The sequence below is a fragment of the Lactuca serriola genome, chromosome 8 (genome assembly GCF_051521515.1).
Source record: "Lactuca serriola cultivar US96UC23 chromosome 8, Lser_US96UC23_V15, whole genome shotgun sequence".
Taxonomy (NCBI): Eukaryota; Viridiplantae; Streptophyta; class Magnoliopsida; order Asterales; family Asteraceae; genus Lactuca; species Lactuca serriola.
Window position 1 is genome coordinate 106,485,870 of NC_136415.1, and position 20,966 is coordinate 106,506,835.

Below are 20,966 nucleotides of genomic sequence, written 5' to 3' on the forward strand. Positions count from 1 at the left end.
TGACATGGAAAATAATTATAATAAAGTTGTGCTTGGAGTTTCCATATCCAGACTCAGAAAGGAAATAAGCAAAAAAATAATAACAAACTTATCTCCTCAAATGGGTAAAATTGAGTTACCAAAGAGAAAACCTCTGTGTGCCTACAATAAGATAGCAACTAGAAATGTCAGATACGAAAATTGATTAAACAAGAGTGAAAAATGTCATTATGCCTTCACAACATTAAAATTAAGAAGAATAAATTAAATTAGAAAAAAAAGTAAGAATGGTGATATATACTTGATGCAGTTGTCATGAACACCAGCACGAGATTTATCATTGCTGGTTCCTTGTTTTGAGCTTCCATAGAACTTCCCAAATGCTTCTGTCAGCTGCAAATAAGAAACAATGTAATAAAGGGCTTTTGGTTGGTTTATATGAATGCATGCAATCTATAAAAGGAATTGTAAAATACGGGGGACTTACAACAACGTGTACAGAGCTCGAGACCTTGAAACTGGAAAGATTGTTGCTTTAAAGAAGGTAAGGTTCACTAAATGAGGTACACTAAATGACCATCTGGCTATGTGCTGTTATCTACATCATAGTAGGAATTCTAGGGTTATACTTTTTTGGGGTACGTAGTAATATTTAAAAGAAAACACTTATTAAACATTATATGTTCATCATCCGGCTTCATTTTCACGGTATCTACCTCATTGGATTTGGACTATTTTTCATTGAAACAACAATTAACATCTGGGTTATTCAGGTTTGAAATATTGATCTTCATCTTCTGATCAGATCATGATCTTCCCATTTTTTCTTTAATTTCAATGTATGTGGTTTGTTATGGATATACAACAAGTTTATTCATACTTCCGTGGTAGTGGAAAAGCTGCAGAGATGAAACGTGAGGCTACAAGGTCAACTATGATGGCATCATTATGACGTGCATGATCGAAGACAAACACTTTTCAAGAACTCTTAACACATGTGTATATATAGTTAGATGCTAAGTTAGTTTCAATTTTTAATTTATTTGTTGCAAAGAGTTAATATTTTGATGGTAATTTCGGGTCATGTTAGAAATCTTAGAACTTGTATTCTACCACATGTTTATACAGTTAAATGTAGAGCTCTTTGTAATTATTGAAACCCACGATAAAGTCTTGTAAAATGTAAACTTGTCACGAGAAAAAGCAAAGAGAGAAACTTAGGTGCAAAAAATGAAAAGTTGTAATAATTCGAAGCAGAGAGTTAGAAACTACTTTTTTATAAAAGATTATGTACCAAAAGTGTAATTGACATAAATGCCCCTGATATAAATGCCCTTTTGAATTTTCGAAGCAGAGAGTAGACTGTTACAGGAAGAAAAGCAAGGACTGAAAATGGCCAACCAATACCAACTCCAGTTGCTGCAACAACAACAGCCATGGCATGCATCCCAAAAAGAAACAATGCTAAAGAGAGAGAAATTGCATACATAGAAAAAGAACTTGGCAAAAAACCTGTAAAGGTTATGAAAAAGACTTAATATGAAAATGAAATCAGATTGATAATTCTTGCATTTGGGAACTTACTTGTGCTAGCAAAAAAGCAATCACTTGTTTAGCATAAAAGGGCGAGTGTGTAACAAGCAAGGCGTTTCCCATACTTTCTAGAAAGTGCTACTACTAAAGCAGCTTCAGATATGACAGAAAGAAGGCCAAGAAAGATTCTCACAGCATAGAATACTCTTACCTAGAATGTGATGAAGAAATCATTAGATTGATTATGTTAATGGAATTAGAAATTAACAGGGATATAAATGGAATTGGAATGATTATAGAAAGTGTTGAATTGTATTAATTTTTCCTCATCGAGCCAATTATACATCTATGAAGCTGGCCAACGCACCATATAATGGAACATAATGTAGAGGTATGAACGCAGTGCAAACTGAGAACTGCAATTAACAGATAATTTATATCAGAGTTAAGAAATCATGGCTGAATTTGCAGAATGGGGATAGAACTTCCATGGAAGAAGTAGAAGCATGGCCTCCCCCAAATCCAAACAGTAGCAAAATCTTCTTCTGGAATGAGTTCCCATGAGCCTAGGAAGAAGGTAAGAAATATTTTAAGTTAATTGTTTATTAGATAGAAAATTTTATATTATAATGGAAAAATAAGGACACGGACATTAGCATGGCCTCCCCCAAAATCAACTTGTTCTTAATAAGAAAATGAAGATTCTACAAAGAATACGCTTCACAAGTTTTGTTTCTCCAAATAACCAAGTTTTGATTACATGTAATCCTCTTAAACTTGCAGCTAGTACACCAAAATTCAATACATGGACCAAAGTACCCTTTCCTTTTCTTTTTAAACCATCTTATGAACTAGATGAAATTTAAATCAATGTAATAACATTTTTGATATTTTTACCTTTTATAGATCTCTGGATGCTTAGTTGCTGACATATAATTAAGACTATAAGATCTTTGTGAATGATCTTTGGATAACCTAATACATATACAACAAAACCATAACATCTTATTCAATAACAAAAAAAATTAGTTATTAACAAAATGAAGTTACGAAATTCATGCAAGTTAAGCCAAATCACGGGATGGTCTCATCATCCACCAAATCCAATCCTACCACCTGTAATGTATTTATAAGATTGTTAAAACATTACATTAAATAAAATAAATCAAATTCAAATTATGTGACATGTTAAGTTTGAGTGGTGTTACCTGTTTCAAGAATGCATGCAACTGGGGATGTGAATCTGGATTGATTGTAACCTCAAAGAGTGGAAGGAAGACATTATCCAGAATGGTCTGAAATGATGTCACAATACCCATTTCTTTGTATATGTTGTAAAGCTGGGGTAGCTGAACAACACAAAGTATGCATATAAATTATAATGTTAGTTGATATTAAAGTATAAAGATTTGGTGAAAATGAGTGTATCATGTATATGTATCATTGTATTGTAGTAATACATCTCCTGAATCAACCAGACAACATTCTCACTATATAATTCATTGTTTACAATCCAACTTGACAAATTGTCCCACTCACTTTGCTTGCTTCCATATATTGATATTTTGTATTCAGCCATCTGTCAAAAGGAAAAAGCTTTAAGTCTAAGTGTCATAGATGAATCAAAACGGATAAAGGAATGTGTATATATATAACATGAAGATGAAAACTATGAAAATTGAAACCCCTGTAAGCTCAAGATCTTTAATTGGTTTGTGTACAGAATGTCAATGTTTAAAAATTTTAAACAAGTGAGCTCTTGGCCATTCCAGAGAAGTCGTATCACAAATATTTAAACCCAATTCATCTAGGCTTCTTTCATTCCTATACTGTACAATAACATGATAATAAAAAGAAATGGGATACCTTACAAGTAAGGTTAACATGATAGAGGAAATGCTCCATATATTAGAAAAATCAAGAAATCAAAGGAAAAACATGTTCAAGAAATAAACCAATCAGTAAACATCTCGTTGGGGAATTTCATCGAGCACTTGGTGCTCATCTAAAAGCTAAGGTATTAGCAAATGTACAACTTTTTAATCACAACCAAGGACACTGTAATTTCGTCACAAAACCAATTAAAAACCAAGTTGAAAGTGAAGCAAGAAATTATACCGGAATTGAGTTGGAGCCTTCACGATAACCTTCAATGTTTGACTATAAAATTGGCACGAAAATTATGAAGAACGAGAACATCTTAAACAAAAAACAGAGACGGAAACGTATATGATTTGTGTTCTTTGAAGTTCTGCGATGAATTTTCAAGATCGGAGAAAATTTTTATTAGAAACTATGAAGGGAGCTGATGGTGGCATGAACAATGGCTGCGACCACCGTGGTTGTGATGATGGAGTGGAAATGTACATATGAACGAGTTCAATATTTTTGGGGGTAAACATATTCATGTCTAAAACGAAATAAACAATGTACAAGCCAGGATGTGATACTTGCACGTCAGCGAGGATGCGAACCCGAAGCGGACCCTTAATTCTTAACTTCACGCCGGAGTACTTGATCTGAGACACGAGCTAGGTTGCGTTATTTCTTTAGGATAAACAAAAGGGATGGGTTTATAGAGAAAAGGAGAAGGAGAGAGTGAAGGTTGTCGGCTGGTGGCGTGCTTTCCTTGATCGACATCGACGACCGGTAATGGCAAGTAACGATGGTCAAAGTGCAATGGAAGAAGTAGGCGGCAGTCAATGTCGGGAGGGGGAAGGAAGGAGCGTCGATAATTAGGGCAAGAGGGAAAGGAAGAAAAAGGAAGGCGGGGATTTTAATTTTTTAGGACTTCATTTTCCCCCCAGCTATTAAAGGATGGAAGGCACGTTTTCATTAAAATTTATAAAGCGACATCCTCAGACGACACACATTTTTTATAGGCGCCCTCCGTGTTATTTTTAGACACTAGTTTAAGGGCAAGCAAAAATGCGCGTCCAAAATCCTTAAAATTTATAGAGAGATAACATTATTTTTAGGTCACAAGCTTTTGCATATCGTAAATCAATGCGTATCATAAATTGCGCGTTGTAAAAGGCTGTTTTCTAGTAGTGAAATTATTTATTTGGGATTTTAGTAATGTCATGAGAAACATAAAACGGATGAACTCGGGCATGAATCTCTTCCTTCAAAGTCAAGAGAGACTTAGAAGTGTTTGTGTGGTTTCCCGTTGAAGTACAATCAAATGCTTGTTAAGAAGCAATAAAATGCATCTTTTCAATATTAGGTTATAAGGGTGGCTTTTGCTTCAACTGAACTACGGACCTTGATATAAGACCGAAAGTTAAGTGAAGTACTTGTGTGGCCAGTGTAGCCAGAAACATCAAGTAGGCTTGTTCATTTTTCAGTGACTTGGTAATTATTATAGAAATCTAAAAACAAAATTAAAACTGGATCTTTTTGGTAGAAATATCCTTGTGTTGGAATATTTCATAAAGATCTCGCAAAAACAAAGGAGATTTCTTTGTACCTTGCACATGAATGGTTTCGTTAGTACATGGGTGAAAAACTAGAACGTTAAATTGTTCACCGTCAATTCATTAAAGGTATTGGATTGTGGGTTTCACTTAGATCATGGTGAAATGAAACTCAGATCATTAACATAGATTTTGTGTAACCATAAACCTCAGTGGTACATTCTGATAGTCTCAAGGGTTACTTTTATGGAATCGAAGATAATGGAGAAAAATAGTGAGATGGTGAAAGAATCGAAAGTACCTCTGATATACAAGAGTGACTAAGCAGATAACTCTTAACTCAATGTGAGAAGAGTAAGGTAGCTCATAAATTAAGTGATTTTAGTAGCCTAATTGGGAAGAAACGATTTGTATAGATCGAATCAGTAAGGCTTCACTATATAGTCGTTGAGACTTTGGATAACATACAACAACATGCTTCTAGGGACACTTAGCTAGTATACAGAGTAAGAGTATATACCTTCCCCATGATCCATTGTGGAGATAAGCAACAACTGTGTTAGATTCTAGTCGAAATAAATAAAAGAAAAGATTTTTGTATTTTCAAGATTTCGGAAAAATAAATAAAAATAGAAAGGAAAAATATTTTTGTATTTTTAAATTTTTTGAAATAGAAATAAAAACAGAAAGAGAAAATATTTTTGTATTTTTAAAATATATGAAAAAGAAATAAAAACAGAAAGGAAAAATAAAAATGTATAAAGAGTATACATCAAATTTCAGTAGAAAATTCTCCTTTGATAGATAAAGCGAAATATACCGAGCGTTCGGTACAATTCGGCTCCCGAAAAATTCGGAATCGAAATAGACCGAACGTTCACTCTATTTCTCTTGTTAGAATTTTAAAGAAGCGAAAGTAAAAGTGATACTCAAAGAAGCGAAGATGGTTTCGGTACTGATTCAACTTCCGTCATTCCCAAGCCTTGGAGTATTCTATTGAAGGTTGCTTCAGGTAAGGCTTTCGTGAATATGTCAACCAATTGATCAGCGGATCGAACGAAGTGAACTTCAACATTACCATCTTCTACGTGATCCTTGATAAAGTGATATTGTAGTGTATTGTGTTTCATCTTGGAATGCTGTAGTGGGTTGTGACAAATACGGATTGGGCTTTCTGAATCACAGTATAGGGGAATTTTCTTCATATTCAGGCTATAATGTCTTACTTGGCTTTGTATCCAGATGACTTGTGAGGTACAACATGTGGCGGCTATATATTCAGCATCAATAGTGGATAGGGATACACACGTTTGTTTCTTGGACTGCTAACTGATGAGTTTACCATCAAGAAATTGACAACCTCCAGTTGTGCTCTTTCGGTCTAAACCACATCCTCCAAGATCGGCATCAGAGAATGCTTGAACGAAGAAGCCTGATTTAGCTGGGTACCATATTCTGACAGACGAGGTTCGCTTCAAATATTTGAGGATGTTCTTAATCGCCACCATGTGAGGTTCGCGTGGATTGGCTTGGAACCTGGCACAATAGCAAATAGAAAACATGATATTTGGTCTACTAGCTATAAGATACATTAGTGACCCTATCATTTAATGATAGATGGTCATATCAGACATCAATTTTTCCAGGGATGGTATTAGCTTCGTTCCAAATTCCATTGGAACCTTCACTTTTGAGTCTCCCATCATGCGAAATTTTGCCAACAAAGTCTTTGTGTACGCTTCCTGATTGATAAATATACCTTCTAGTCCCTGCCTTATGTTCAGGCCAAGGAGAAATTTAATTGGACCCATTGAGCTCATCTCAAATTTAGTCTCCATCAATTTTCGAAAGTCAGCTGTTCAGCTGGGATTCGTGGATCCGAAGATGATGTCATCGACATAAATTTGGATTATCATAACGTGGTCACCCTCTTTCTTGCGAAAGAAGGTTGGGTCAACTGACCGTTGTTTGAATTTACACATTTTTAGAAAGCGAGTTAAAGTTTGATACAAGCTCTAAGAGCTTGCTTTAGACCGTAAACTGCCTTGTCTAGAATGTAGCAATGATTAGGATATTTGTCATTCACGAAACTTAGTGGTTGTTCAACGTATACGGTTTCTTCTAACTCCCCATTTAGGAAAGCACACTTGACATCCATTTGAAAAACTTCAAAAATCTTATGTGTTGCGTATGCCAGAAAGATCCGCACTGATTCTAACCTTGCCACTGGAGCGAAAGTTTCTTCATAATCGATCCCTTCCTACTAACAATATCCTTTCACAACAAGTCTCTCTTTGTTCCATATCACATTCCCTTCTTTATCCCTCTTATTATAGAAAACCCATTTTAAACCAACTACAAATGCATTATTTGGAGTAGGAATCAGTCTCCAGACTTGGTTTCTATTAAACTCGTTGAGTTCGTCTTGCATGGCCTGAACCCAATCAGAGTGATCAAGTGCAATATTAATTATTTTTGGTTTTATTTTGGAGACGAACGGATTAAACATGCAATATTCAACTTGAGAGAATAAAGCAGTTTGCTTTGCTTTAACTTGAGAGTGTGTAAGGACTCCCTCAGAGGATTCATGAATCACTTGTATTTTCGGATGATCTCTTGTCCATTTAGTGAGTGGAGGGTAATTTGGATCGTAGGAAGGATCCAATTCGGCATCTACTTCTTCTTCAAATTCTAATTGATACTCATCGACATTCGCATTCGTACTATAATTCTCCCCCTCAAGTGATGACATGGTTTCAGTAATAGGTTCAGAAGGCTCCTCCTCGAATGGACTCTCATGGGTCATTGTTGTGTCATGTTCTCCTCTTGGAGAGGTGAAGCTTGTTTAGTTGATGGAGATGAAGCCTCCCGCTGCAGTGGTGTGCTATCTTTTGGAGGTCCATTTGAAGCTTGAGGTTCGCTTGGACTTAGAGGTTCACTTTCCATGTATTTTGTAGCGTCATCTATTATCTTCTTTAGATTATAAATTTGTTATCGGTTTCCTTTGCTTCAAAGTTGATGGCTTTTTTTGGTTCATCAAAGAGCAACATGTACTCTTCAAACATATTGGATAGCGGTACTATGACTTGACCTGTCTTAGGAAAGATTTCCTCCATTGGATCTTCTCTTGATTGAAATTTCTTAATGTGATTGTTATCAAACGTGTCATAATAGGTTTCTTCTATCTTCTTTGATATTTTGTTGAGAACCCTATATGCCTTGGAGGTTAGAGAGTACCCCAAGAAAATTCCTTCGTCAGCTCTTACATCAAACTTGTTTCGGTTCTTTTTGGAGTTGAAGATGAAACATCTGGAACCAAAGACATGGAAAAACTTGTTAGGTTTGCGACTATTAAGAATTTCATATGGAGTAGTAGAAAATCGCTTATTGAGGAATGATTGGTTCTGGGTATAGCAAGCAGTAGCAATAGCATCGACCCAGAACTACAGAGGAAGAGAAGCGAAGCTAAGCATGGTTTGAGCAGCCTCACATAACGAACGGTTTCTCCTTTCAACTACCTCATTCTGCTGTGGAGTATATGGAGCAGAGAAGTTGTGTGTGACTTCCTTTTCGAATATAAATTCTTCAAATCTTTGTTCTTGAATTCCAATCCGTTGTCGCTTCTAACATTTCTGACCACCTTTTTTAGTTAAAGCTCTACTTGTTTTATAAAGTTCTTGAGTTTAGGAGTCGACTCTGATTTCTGTTTAAGAAAATATACCCATGTGAATCGTGAAAAATCATCGACAATAACGAGGATGTACTTACTACCACCGACACTCTAAATTGTTGAAGGCCCATAAAGATCGATGTGTAGCTGTTCAAGAGGTACAATAATCTTTCTGTTCATAAGAGGTGGATGACTCTTCTTGCTTTACTTCCCCATTTCACATGTAGTGCATAGATGATGCTTACCAAACTTCAAGAGGGGAAGACCTCGCACATGATCAACAAGAACGAGCTTGTTCATATCTTTAAAGTTAAGGTGCGAGAGTCTTTTATGCCATAACCAACTATCATCAGAATGAGCCTTTGTTAACAAGCAAACAACATGCTTTCCTCATATCGGATTCAGATTTAACAGATACATCTCTCCTTTTAGTTGTGACTTCAGTAGAACCGTTTTCATTTTCTTCTCTATGATGATCCTTCATCATCAAACGAAACCTTCAGGCTAGTTCCCACAACCAATTGCGCAACACTAATCAGGTTGTGTTGTAATCCTTCCACATAGGCAACTTTACGCTTAGAGAAATCCCCATTCGTGATCATGTCGTAACCTTTTATTGTGCCCTAAGAGTTGTTTTCGTACTTGACACATCCGCCATCTTTGAGAGCACGAAACTCCCTCAACTCTTCCTTCCTCCCAGTCATATGACGTGAGCAGCCACTATCAATATACCATTCGTCGTCAAACTGCTCGTCACGAATAACCTGCAAAAAATTAAGCAAATTTAGGAACCTAAAGTTGTTTGGGTCTTGGTGAGCCTTTTACAGAACATGGAAAAGCGATAGAAAGATCAAGCATGAACGTTTGTTTTATTAAAGTGGTTTCGTCTTTCGTTTTAATGGTGAAAACATTGTTTTTGTTATTTGCTTTATTTGAATCAGCTTGTTTTTCTTTATGTTGATTCTTAACAAATTCTCTCTTACCTTTCCTAGGGTTAGTGGTCGTCTTCTTTTTCCGAACTTCCGAATCTGAGACGAGCTTTCCCTTCCCTTTAACATCCTTGATAGGAGTTTTCTTTAGTTGAGAGTGAGGATGATTAGGTTTCTCAGAGATTTTTTTAGGAACTGGTGAACTACGAGCAAAACTACCATTTTGTTTCTGTGAAGCACATGTTCGGGTTTTGCCTATGAATGTGATTTCGTCTTTTGATTGGAAGCCTTTTCTTTTCATACATATTTGGAGTTCTAGGATTGCCAAAACTGATTCCTCTCGTTGAGATTTTTTTTTTATATCTCCTATTTCGTTGACGTTTCTGCTCTGCAAGTTGCTTGGAAGATTTGTGAATATTCACATTCGGTCTCGCCTTCCTGGCATGAGGTTCGATTCTCACTGACTGAGGTTCGCAAGTACCTTCTGAAATTTCACTTTGAACATCCTTGGTGCCACTTGTATTGGCTTTATCGAATGTTGAAGGTTTATTTAGTGGTTCAGCTACGTATCTACTTTTCACTCTCCATAAGGTTCGTTTTGACAAGCCTTTCGTTTCATCGATATTGTCGATTGGAGCTTACCAAAAATGATTATCACATCCATCAAGATTATCTTAATCCACCAAGGTTGTTAACTCAATTGTATGATCCTTAGTTACTCCAGCGGTAGTGTACACCTGATTTGGTACAGTTTGTAGCTTTTGGTATACCACAGCCTTTTCCTTCAAGACTTTGACCTTTTCTTTAGACAATCGAGTGAACTCAATAGAGTTTTCGGATATAAGGACTTTTGTTGGTTCAGGTTCAGTTTTAATAAATTCAGGATAGTCAACCTCATCCTCTACAGATATTTCACTCATGTCATTGTCCTCATCAAATTCAGATGTATTTTAAGCATTAATCTTGTTATCTGAACTTAACTTAGAACTCCATGAATAGAATTTTTCTACATTTTCGGTCTTTATTTTCAATTTATCATTTTAATCTAGCAAGTTTCTGAGCATGTCCTTGGACTTAATAAACGACTCAATTTTGTCGAGTCCAATTCGGTAGGCTTCGGAATTTTTTTCTAATGAGACAATTGATTCACAATTATAGCAATCAACATCTATTTTTTCTTCCTTTAATTAAATGAAAGGCAAAATCATTTTATGAGTTTTTTTTGCCAATCTCACAATCTAAATGCAACTGAGTAATGTTGGAATAGAGGCGTTTAGCAATCAAGCAAAAAATATTCCTTTGTTTCAAAAACTTTAAATTGTCACGTTGAAAATAAATCAATTCGTCTCTAGCCCTAACCAACTCTAATTCCTTCTTCTCTATCCACATCCTTCGCTCCTCGCTCTTGGAAGACACCCTACTGATTTGATCAGTTAGATTAGAAATCGTGAGGCGTGTTTGTTTTAGGCTACCACTTAAACTAGAACAGGTGAATTTGAAATCATTTAATTCTTTTTCATAGTTAGAAGCGGGTATTTTGAGAGATTCAAGGATGGAATTTACTTTTTTGATCAACCGATCACACTTGTTGATCTGCTCTCCAACTGGTTTTGCGGTAAATCATTTGTCTTCCCTTTCTTTCGCTTCATCACACCCGCCATCTATAGAATAGCCTCACACTTGTGACACACCATTTGTCACCATTAGACACTTTCCATCAAATTCAGAACCTTCTTCCTTCTCAAAAAATGCCCTACCATGAGTGGGCTTGCGAACTTCCTCATCTTCCGAGTCAGTAGACCATATCTCTACTCCACCAAACTCATTTTCTTTAACATTTTCCTGCACAATTAACACATGCATGGATTTATCGTTAGAATTCTTCTTCGTGGTCTCTTCAAGCTTACGCATGTAGTAAGCTTCGTCATCTGCACCCTCTTTCTTCTCATTCATTCTACTTAGCATGTATTCCTTCGCTAGATGGTTTTTTCCATGACAATAACTACAGTCATAGCCCGAGTCACCCACAAGTTTGCTTTCCTTCTTCTCTTCTTCTTTTTGAGGAGTGCTTTTAATCTTGTCTTTCGCTCTCTCCGAACTATAGCTTCCCTACCAATTTCGGTTCTTGGTGGGGAACTTCTTTCTAGCAAACCTCTTGGGATTAGATACCATCAACGCGTATTCTTCATTTCTCATATCACACTCAGAAAGATTTGACTCTGCTTCATCTTCAACCAAATTCTTACCCTTTGAGATAAGGGCCAAGGATCCCATTCTGGAGACTACCTTAGTTTCCTTTGTTACAACACTTTCATGTGACCTGAGAATTCCCACGAGCCTCGCCAACTAGTAGGTTTTAAACTGTTCATGAGCTTTAATAGTTGAAACCACCACCATCCATTTTGGTCTTAGACCATTCATAAATGTGACCTTCTGCTTGATCACCTCTCTACCGATTCCATGCTTAATCATCATACTGAGAAGATGGTTATAACGATCGAATGTTTGAATGAGACTTTCATATGGCTTTAGCTTGAAGTCACCAAACTCTAAAAGTAGAAGTGTTTGAGTAGAATGCTCGAGATCCTCAACGGTGGAATATAACTCCTTAAGCCTGTCCCAGATCTCCTATGCAGTAGTGTACGAGCTCACTAGACGAAAAGTGTCAGATTGTAAAGCGAATCTGATCATTCTCATTGCTTTTATGTTACTGACCAACTTGTCATTCTCATCTTGAGGGACTTCTTTCACATCGATCATCAGCTGATTATACTTTTTTTGTGTCTTGATGATTCTATTGGTTCCAGTATGAGCAAAAGGACCCACAGTAATAGCCTACCAGATCAAATATTTGTTGTCCTCTGATCCAAGAACATAATCTTCAAAGTGAAGATCCCAGACTTCATACTCTTGAGTATACAATATCGGAATCCTCGTAGTCAAACCATTGTTGTTAGAGATGTTGATGGGATTGTTTTGAGAATCGTCGTGTGACATGATGACTTGATTTGTTTACCTGTCAATAATCAGACTTGTAAAGCGGTATTAGGGTAATATCGAGATCAAAGAACAACGTCAATGAAGAGATGACGGATCAAGCGGAACCCCTAAAGATTTTCTTCAAACATAAGAGATGCGTATGATTTACCCAACCTCCTACTCTGATACCAATTGACGAGATTAAATCTCTTTAAGATCGATAAAATTCTTAACACGCAACACAATGTAAATAAGAACACAAGATGAATCAAACTGATGTCGAATGATTAATAAGCCACAGCCTCAGAAGAACTCTATGAAGAATTGCTACTGTAGAGGTGTGGTAGGGTTACAATAATGATATTAACGACAACTCCATACACGGTGCATGCATGCACTATATAAAGTAAACCCTAATTAATAATACACGGTTGGACAGGCCCAGTACCGTGAAAAAAATGGACTAGACTAAAAGCCCAATGACACAATATTTCTAACCCAACAATAACACACAACATCAAGCATGAATGAGCCTTCAGCACAACTGGATCGACTCGTAGGGCCTTCATCCTATCTGGACCGCTCCGGAACCTTCAGCATGAGTGGACCACCTCGTAGGACCTACAGCCTATCAGAACCGCTTACCAGGCCTTCAGCCTGACTAGACCGCCTCACAGGCCTTCAGTTTATCCGGACCACCTTGGGTCTGTTGGCCTACAACACAAAGTGGGATCACCTCAACCCACCCACCTACACACATGTCGACATATACATAACTCATAACTACATAATCAATTTACAGGCAACCATAGTTCATACAGATTAATAAGCATAGAATCATCCTATCTACCAGGATACATATCTAACAGATCATAACAACATAGCAATATCCTATCTACCAGGATAACCATCCAAAAAGGCCCAGCATTGGTGCCTTCGACACAAAAGTACAGTGAGGGAAAGTTATCTCACAAGTAGTGTTGAGCCGGTAAAATCTAACTCCAGAACTCAGATCTGGACTCAAAAGCCTACAACCACCATATGGCCATTTCTATCAAAACCCCGAAATACCCAAAATGCCCTCAAAGTCAAAATTAGTCAACCAAGGTCAAAGTGAAAGTCAACAATCAAGGTAAACAGTCCATGTTGAGCCAACTCGTCAAGTGCACATACGAACTCGTCGAGTTACTACTGTACTCAGAGAAACGGGGAAAATCCATGCCAACTCGCCAAGTTGTCAGGAAAACTCATCGAGTTCCTACAGTATCCAGAAAAGCAGGAAAACCTGAGCTAACTAGCCGAGTTGTAGGACAACTTATCGAGTTTTCCCTGCTTAATTCATTTAGTCCTTTTTCACCCATCCTAAGCTTAAGAATGTAGATCTGGTACCCAAGAGGTGGAAAACCACGTAAAGTTGCTAACTTTACATCCATGCATGACACGGCTTCAAAGCTCTAAGAAGGCTTAAAAAGGGACTAAAGCGTAAAGGGGGCCTCTAACTTGATAAAGCTTGATGCTTTAAGCCCAAAGAGGCCACAAAACATCCAGATCTGAAGTGGCAACTTCAAGAAATGCCTAATCCCATGAATGAATCCAACATGAGCCAAAAAAAGACAATAAACATCCAAGGAGAAGATCTAAGCAATATATGATCAAGGTATCGACTTTATACCTCAAAATGGTTGCAACAACAGAGAAGATTTTGGATCTATAGCCTTCCTTTCAATCAAACCTCTTCAAACTCCAAGCTCCTTCAAAAGAACAACAAGAATCACTCTTCAAGCTCACATACCCATGAAAATGGGAGAGAATGCACGAACTAGGGTTTTTGTAACACCCAAATTCAGAAAGGCCAAGAAAGAAAAGGAAACCCTAAGTTTAGGGGAGACTCGGCGAGTCCGAGCGGGATCCGGGTCGAGGAGTAAGTGACCGACTCGGCGAGTCGGCCAAGGAGACTCGGCGAGTCTGGTCTGTGCGAGGAAAACCCTAAATCCAGTACTTTGGGTGCTATTTAAACTCCTTATTCTCTCCATTAGGGTTCCTTAGAGCCTCCCTCATACAGAAAGCGAACCCTAAGCCCCCATTGTTGTGCATTCAAGCTTCCAAGCCATCTTTGGGTGATTTGAAGGAAGAAGAAAGAGGGGAATCATTGAAGCTTCAAGGATTGGCCTTAGATCTGGAGTTTGTGGAACCCTTATGAGTTATTGAAGGTATTAAGTCGTTTCCTTCCTTTAGATCTTCTATGGTTATGAGATTTGGGGCTTTTTAAGCCATGGTTAGTCATCCATTTGAGTTAGAAGCCGGATCAGGAGTTGCTACTTCAGATCTAAGCATATTTTGGTCTTAGGAAGCATAAAGTATCAGCCCTTGAGTTGATTTTGGAAACTCTTTGCCTTAAACCCTATTTTATGGTGTATTTAGCCTAGATCTCCTTCTCTACACGTAAAGTTTGCAACTTTACGTGAGGAATAGGCTTGGGAAGGGTAGATCTACAGTTTAGAGTCTATGCATGACTCAAAAGTCCTCTGCATGTATGTAGATCTGAATGGACTCGGCGAGTCCTTTGAGTGGACTCGGCGAGTATCATGAAGAATAGGAGGAACTCGACGAGTGGGATGAACAGCTCGTCGAGTCGCATGAAGTTGGGCAGGAACTCGGCGAGTTGGAAGAACAACTCGGCGAGTTGGTTGAAGATTGCCTTGGACTCGGCGAGTCAGGCCGCGAAACCCCAAACCCTTCGAGTTGAGACTCGAATCGGTGAGTCGAGTGGAGACTCGGTGAGTTGGACAGTCAGGACTTGGAAATCGGTAGACTCGGCGAGTCGAGTCGCGATTGGAAGGACTTTGAGCTTATGAACTCGGCGAGTCGGTAGGCAGACTCGGCGAGTAGGGTTGGCCTGGGAGGTTGAATTTGACCAGGACTTTGACTTTGACCAGAGTTGACTTGGTTGACTGTCGGGGGTCAGTTAGACTAAGTGTTGCATTGATATTGGTAGCTCGGGGAGCTAGTGGAGCAGCAGTTCAGAGAGTTGTTGGACAGCAGCCAGTGGGATCATCAGCAAGTTCAGCCAATGCAGGTGAGTTTCCCTTTGTGTGAATGGGTCTACGGCCACTATGCCGGCCCATGTAGTTATGAGTAAAAGACCCGGGGGTTAGCCCTAGGCACAGTATGTTAGTATGATATTCAGGACGAGGTCCAACGATAGTGGGCGGGTGCCCATGGAATGGTTTATGTGATAGTTTATACTTGTTGTCTGTGTGATACTTATATGTGCCTGGTAGGGAGGTGAGTGTGGGCGAGGTCCCGTTTCTCACCAATAACAGAGTGTGGATGGTGTTCCACATCTCATTAGCAGCAGATCAGGGGCGAGGCCCAAGTTAGGGAAGGAGTGAGTGTGGGCTGGGCCTGTATCTCACTATCAGTAGGAGCATGGACGGGGTTCCATGACTCATCAGTAGCAGGATGAGGGCGGGGCCCAGGATAGGCGAGGCCTTCGGACATGATCCATTAGTATGTGTTTAGTTTATGTGTTGTGATATGTTTATGTGTTATTATATGTTAGCAGACGAGGCCCTATGACAGGCGAGGCCTAAGTGAAACAGATCTGTATCCGAGCGGGGCTCGAAGCCAGGCGGGGCCGTTGTAGCGGGCGTGGACCGGTATGTGCAGTATGTGGTTATGCGTGGTATGTGGTAGGGTGGGGAACTCACTAAGCTTCATGCTTACGGTTTTCAGTTTTGGTTTCAGGTACTTCCGGTAGCGGAGGGAAGAGCTCGGGTAGATCGCATGGCACACACCATAGATTAGACAGCCTGGGAATGTTTTTCTCTGATAACGAACATGTGTTTTGGAAACTCCTACTCTGATTATGTGTTGAATCGATGATTTTGCTTTAAGTGATGTTTTATTATAAGAAATTTTTAGTCTTGAATTTTGGGACGTTACAAGTTGGTATCAGAGCCTTGGTTTGAGGGACTCAGACATGCTTTCGGGTGTGTCTGAACTCAAACTGAGGAATTGGTATAGAAGTTTTCAAAATGAAAAGATAGTTTGTAAAAAGAGAGTTTTGAGAAAGAAAACAGTTTTAGAAAACCAAAAAGAATTCATAAAAAAGAGAACTTTGAAAAGAGGAAAAGGGTGTGGTGCATGCAATCAGCCGAGCTCAAGTAAGTTCCCCAAAATACCCATACAAGTTTATGCTATGTTTAGCAGTTAGTAGAATAACATGCTAGATTAGGACTAAGGATCTAGGGAGGATGCCTTATGTGCCTGTTATATGTGCTTTGAGCTTCATGATAGTGCTGATTAGACAGTAGTGGGATAGCCCGTTTAGGTTATGCCTAAGTTTATGAGTTTGTGTTGCATGCTAGTGCAGATTCTTGCCATGAGATCATGATTTCTTGTGTATCTTATGGTTAGATTTTCCCTTGTCTGAATGTTGTTTGCTTTGTGCATTGTGGGATTCCGCGTGATGGGAGTTAGCCATTAGATGGATACGTCACGCCACATGTGATTAGGGTTGGATAATCTCAGAGTGCTGGATTTGGCCCTATTTCGCAGCTCTTGTCTGAGTCCAACCGTTGTAGGGACGAGTCTTTTACTCGAAGGATTATCTGAGCCTCGTCACATGTGATGGTATTTAGGTGATGGCTAATTGGCATTACAAGGAGGCCTTCAGTAGCTGAGGACTGGTTTGAGTTGAGTCAGAGGTTTCCCTAGGGTAAGCCTAGGATGAGATAGTGCTGGGAGCAGTAGTAGTGGATAAGGGACCTGGTGGAGTCGAAGAAATTCCTGAGGAAAGTACGGATAGATGTGGAAGGTAGTATGGGCCCGTACTACTGAAAGCAGAGGATCCGTACTCGATTCGGGAAAGGCCGAGACAAGACCGGGAACCTGGTAGGGTGTGTGTTTGGTCTCGCCGTAGTGATGAGTATTCTGATAGTGGATATATTAAATTTCAGCATGGTGACGTTGAGAGAGAGACCAGTGGGTGGATCGAGCGCCGGAGAAGGATCAAGCTCGGGTTCAGGAGCCGAGCAGCTCGAGGAGCGAATGAGGGAGTTGATATCAGCTGAGGTTACGCGCAGTATTCTAGATCAGACTCCTGTGATATTTGGCACGGTCAAGGAGGGTATACTGGAGATCTTGGATGAGAGGCTGGGAGCCTTCCGTGCCGAGATGATGGCATTAATGGGGGCGCGTACCTTGATATTTAGAGAGTTTAGGGCTTGCGGGGCACCAAATTATCATGGGGCTAGGGACCCCATCGCTAGCAGCAGATGGTTGGCTAATGTTGCCAACGCATTCCGTACGAGCCGGTGTCCTGAGGGGGACGAGGTCAGACTCGCTTCCTGTCTTCTGAAGGACAGCGAGGGATTGGTGGGAGGAGATTGGTCATGCCTTGGGGGATGATGCCGCGTTGGACGCGATCACTTGGAGCGATTTCTCGGCCAGGTTCAGGGAGGAGTTTTCGCCGATTATTGAGGTGCAGCAGTTGGCACGAGTGTTTTAGGATTTGACACAGACCGCTGAGACTGTGGCGGAGATCACCGCCAAGTTCAGGGAGAGGGCTCTTCTTGTACCGCAGTATGTCGCAGATCAGGAGATGAAGAATGCCCGATACCATGAGATGTTGAGGGATGATATCAGGGAGTTCGTGACCAGATCCAGCTTTAAGACGCTGGAAGATATGATTTCTCGGGCTAGAGAGAGGGATGATTTGGAGCAAATCCGGAAGAGGAAGCCGGATGAGGTTCAGGTAGCCGCAGGTTCGGGCAAATGGCCCAAGGGATCGGATTCGAGATCGAGGGATTATCAGGACCGCAGCTGGTACGGGAAGTGTGGCAGGGTGCACGGGGGCACGTGCAGGAGTGGGAGCGGTGGTGAGTCTGGCTGCTTCAAGTGCGGTCGGGCTGGTCATTTCAGCAGAGATTGTACTGTTACCACCACACAGGGATTAGACTTGCTATGTTTTCATTGCAATCAGCGGGGCCACAAGAAGGCCCAGTGCCCTAGTTTGTTTTCAGCAGGACTGGTGATGGCACTTGCCCCTACAACTTTGAGGATCATAGATGGCCGTCAGGGCCGTGCAGAGGCGCCTACGGTAGGAGGCAGAGCTCTTCAGATGACTACCTTGGAGGCGCGAGTAGCACCGGACATTGCAGGTATGCGATTTCTGTTTTCAGTTCTTTTATTTGTGCATGATTATATTGTTATGGTTCTGCATCAGTATCGGTATGAGTATTTTATTTTGAGCAGTTGATTGTGATCGAGTTATATGCCATCTACATACCTTGGATATTCGAATGGTAGTTAGGGGATGTGCCCTATTGGAAAAGGGTACATAGGATGCAGTAACTGTAGCATGCTTGGGAGGGACTTGCTATGTCTCGCTAGATCGGAGTTGTATAGTGTTAGAGATGGATTGGTTAGATCCCTAGCTATGGTAAGCTTGGGTTCCTCAGCAGATTGATTATGGAATGGTAGCAAGGATTGGGATTTCTTTTTGAGTATTGAGCAGCAAGGGGTAAGCAGGATCGAAGTGGGGGAGAATCTTCCGAGTGTGCAAAGGTAGGAGCACGTAGACCCAGAATAAGTGCGCGACCTTCGAGAAGGAAAAGAAGTAGTTCAACGTCTGATGGATTAATGATTTCAGGGTTAGGAGTTTGAGAAACTCCCCATCAGCTAGTGCGTGTGATGGTAATGGTTAGTACGTGGTTGGAAATTCAGGTTGTGGATCGCCCGTAGGACTCGAGGGAGTCGGAATGAGGATCTTGAGAGCTAATGGCACATGGGTGCCTTCTTATTAGCAGTCAGTGGTAGAAAGTGATGTAAGACTACGGGGCAGCCGTAGCATTCACTAGCAGTCAGCAATGGATTGTGATGTAAGACTACGGGTAAGCCGTAGCATTCCTTAGTAGCTTCATTAGCGGAGTTGGGGCGAGGCCCTTATCTCCTAGTGATCAGATAGGGATCAAGAATGGGTAGTGGATGAGAATGATAGGGAGTTTGCATGTATAGCCCTAGAGAGGTGAGACCTTGGGAGAGGCCGCTCCAGGATATAGTTGGGTGACCCGTGGGCGAGGCTCATGAGTTTAAGCAGCACAGGTGGGACCTAGTAGGGACCTTAGTGTCAAGATAGGGGATCGAGGATCCTAGGATTGTAGCGCCTGAATGGCATGATAGATTGAGCAGTTATAGGTGGTTGAAGTTTCTTCGAATGTCGCTGGTAGCGACTAGAAGTTGTGATTGGTTCTAGTGACCGGTGGGAGCCGGTAATCCAGATATTGATAGATTGGTAAGAAACAGGGTGGTCTTAGTTCATTCGGAAGGCAGACAAGGAATAGAATCATTTTTTAGTCAGTAGCAGCGCGGGTATGTAGTGTATGGTGGAATTCAGTTAGTTGATCGAGGGGTGGTCGACACCAAATTATAGTGGAAAGAAATGCCCAGTGGAATCTGGCAGTGATGACCCGTACTGGTAATAGTGGGGGTGATGGAGTTGGTGAAGGATAGGACCTTCACAGTGGCAGAGGAAATAGTTAGTTATGGAGCGTTGCCTTGGAGAGGCAAGGAAATCGCACAACGAAGGAAGGGGTGAATCCCTATGGGTTCAGTGCAGTATTCAGAGGGTACCAGAAAGATTGTCGGTTGAGTAAGTTGTGCTTTCAGGATGTTCAGGGTTAGGGTTGACCCAAGATTATTATCCGCAAGGTTTAATGTTAGTCGGAATGACTGGGCGGAAGACCAGCAAAGGTAGGCAGCTGGTATGGGAATAATTTGTAGAGTATGGGAAGCAGATCGCAGGCGGTTGGCCATATAGAACTTCAAGGACGAAGTTTAGTTTAAGTGGGGGAGAGTTGTAACACCCAAAGTCAAAAAGGCCAAGAAATAAAAGGAAACCCTAAGTTTAGGGGGCGACTCGGCGAGTCCAAAGAGGAACTCGGCAAGTCCGAGCGGGATCCGGGTCGAGTAGTAAGTGACCGACTCAGCGAGTCGGCCAAGGAGACTCGGCGAGTCTGGTTTGTACGAGGAAAACCCTAAATACAGGACTTTGGGCGCTATTTAAACTCCTTATTCTCTCCATTAGGGTTCCTTAGAGCCTCCCTCATACAGAAAGCGAACCCTAAGCCCCCATTGTTGTGCATTCAAGCTTCAAAGCCATGTTTGGGTGATATGAAGGAAAAAGAAAGAAGGGAATCATTGAAGCTTCAAGGATTAGCCTTAGATCTGGAGTTTGTGGAACCCTTCTAAGTTATTGAAGGTATTAAGTCGTTTCCTTCCTTTAGATCTTCTATGGTTGTGAGATTTGGGGCTTTTTAAGCCATAGTTAGTCATCCATTTGAGTTAGAAGCCGGATCTGGATTTGCTACTTCAGATCTAAGCATATTTTGGTCTTGGGAAGCATAAAGTATCAGCCCTTGAGTTGATTTTGGAGCCTCTTTGCCTCAAACCCTAGTT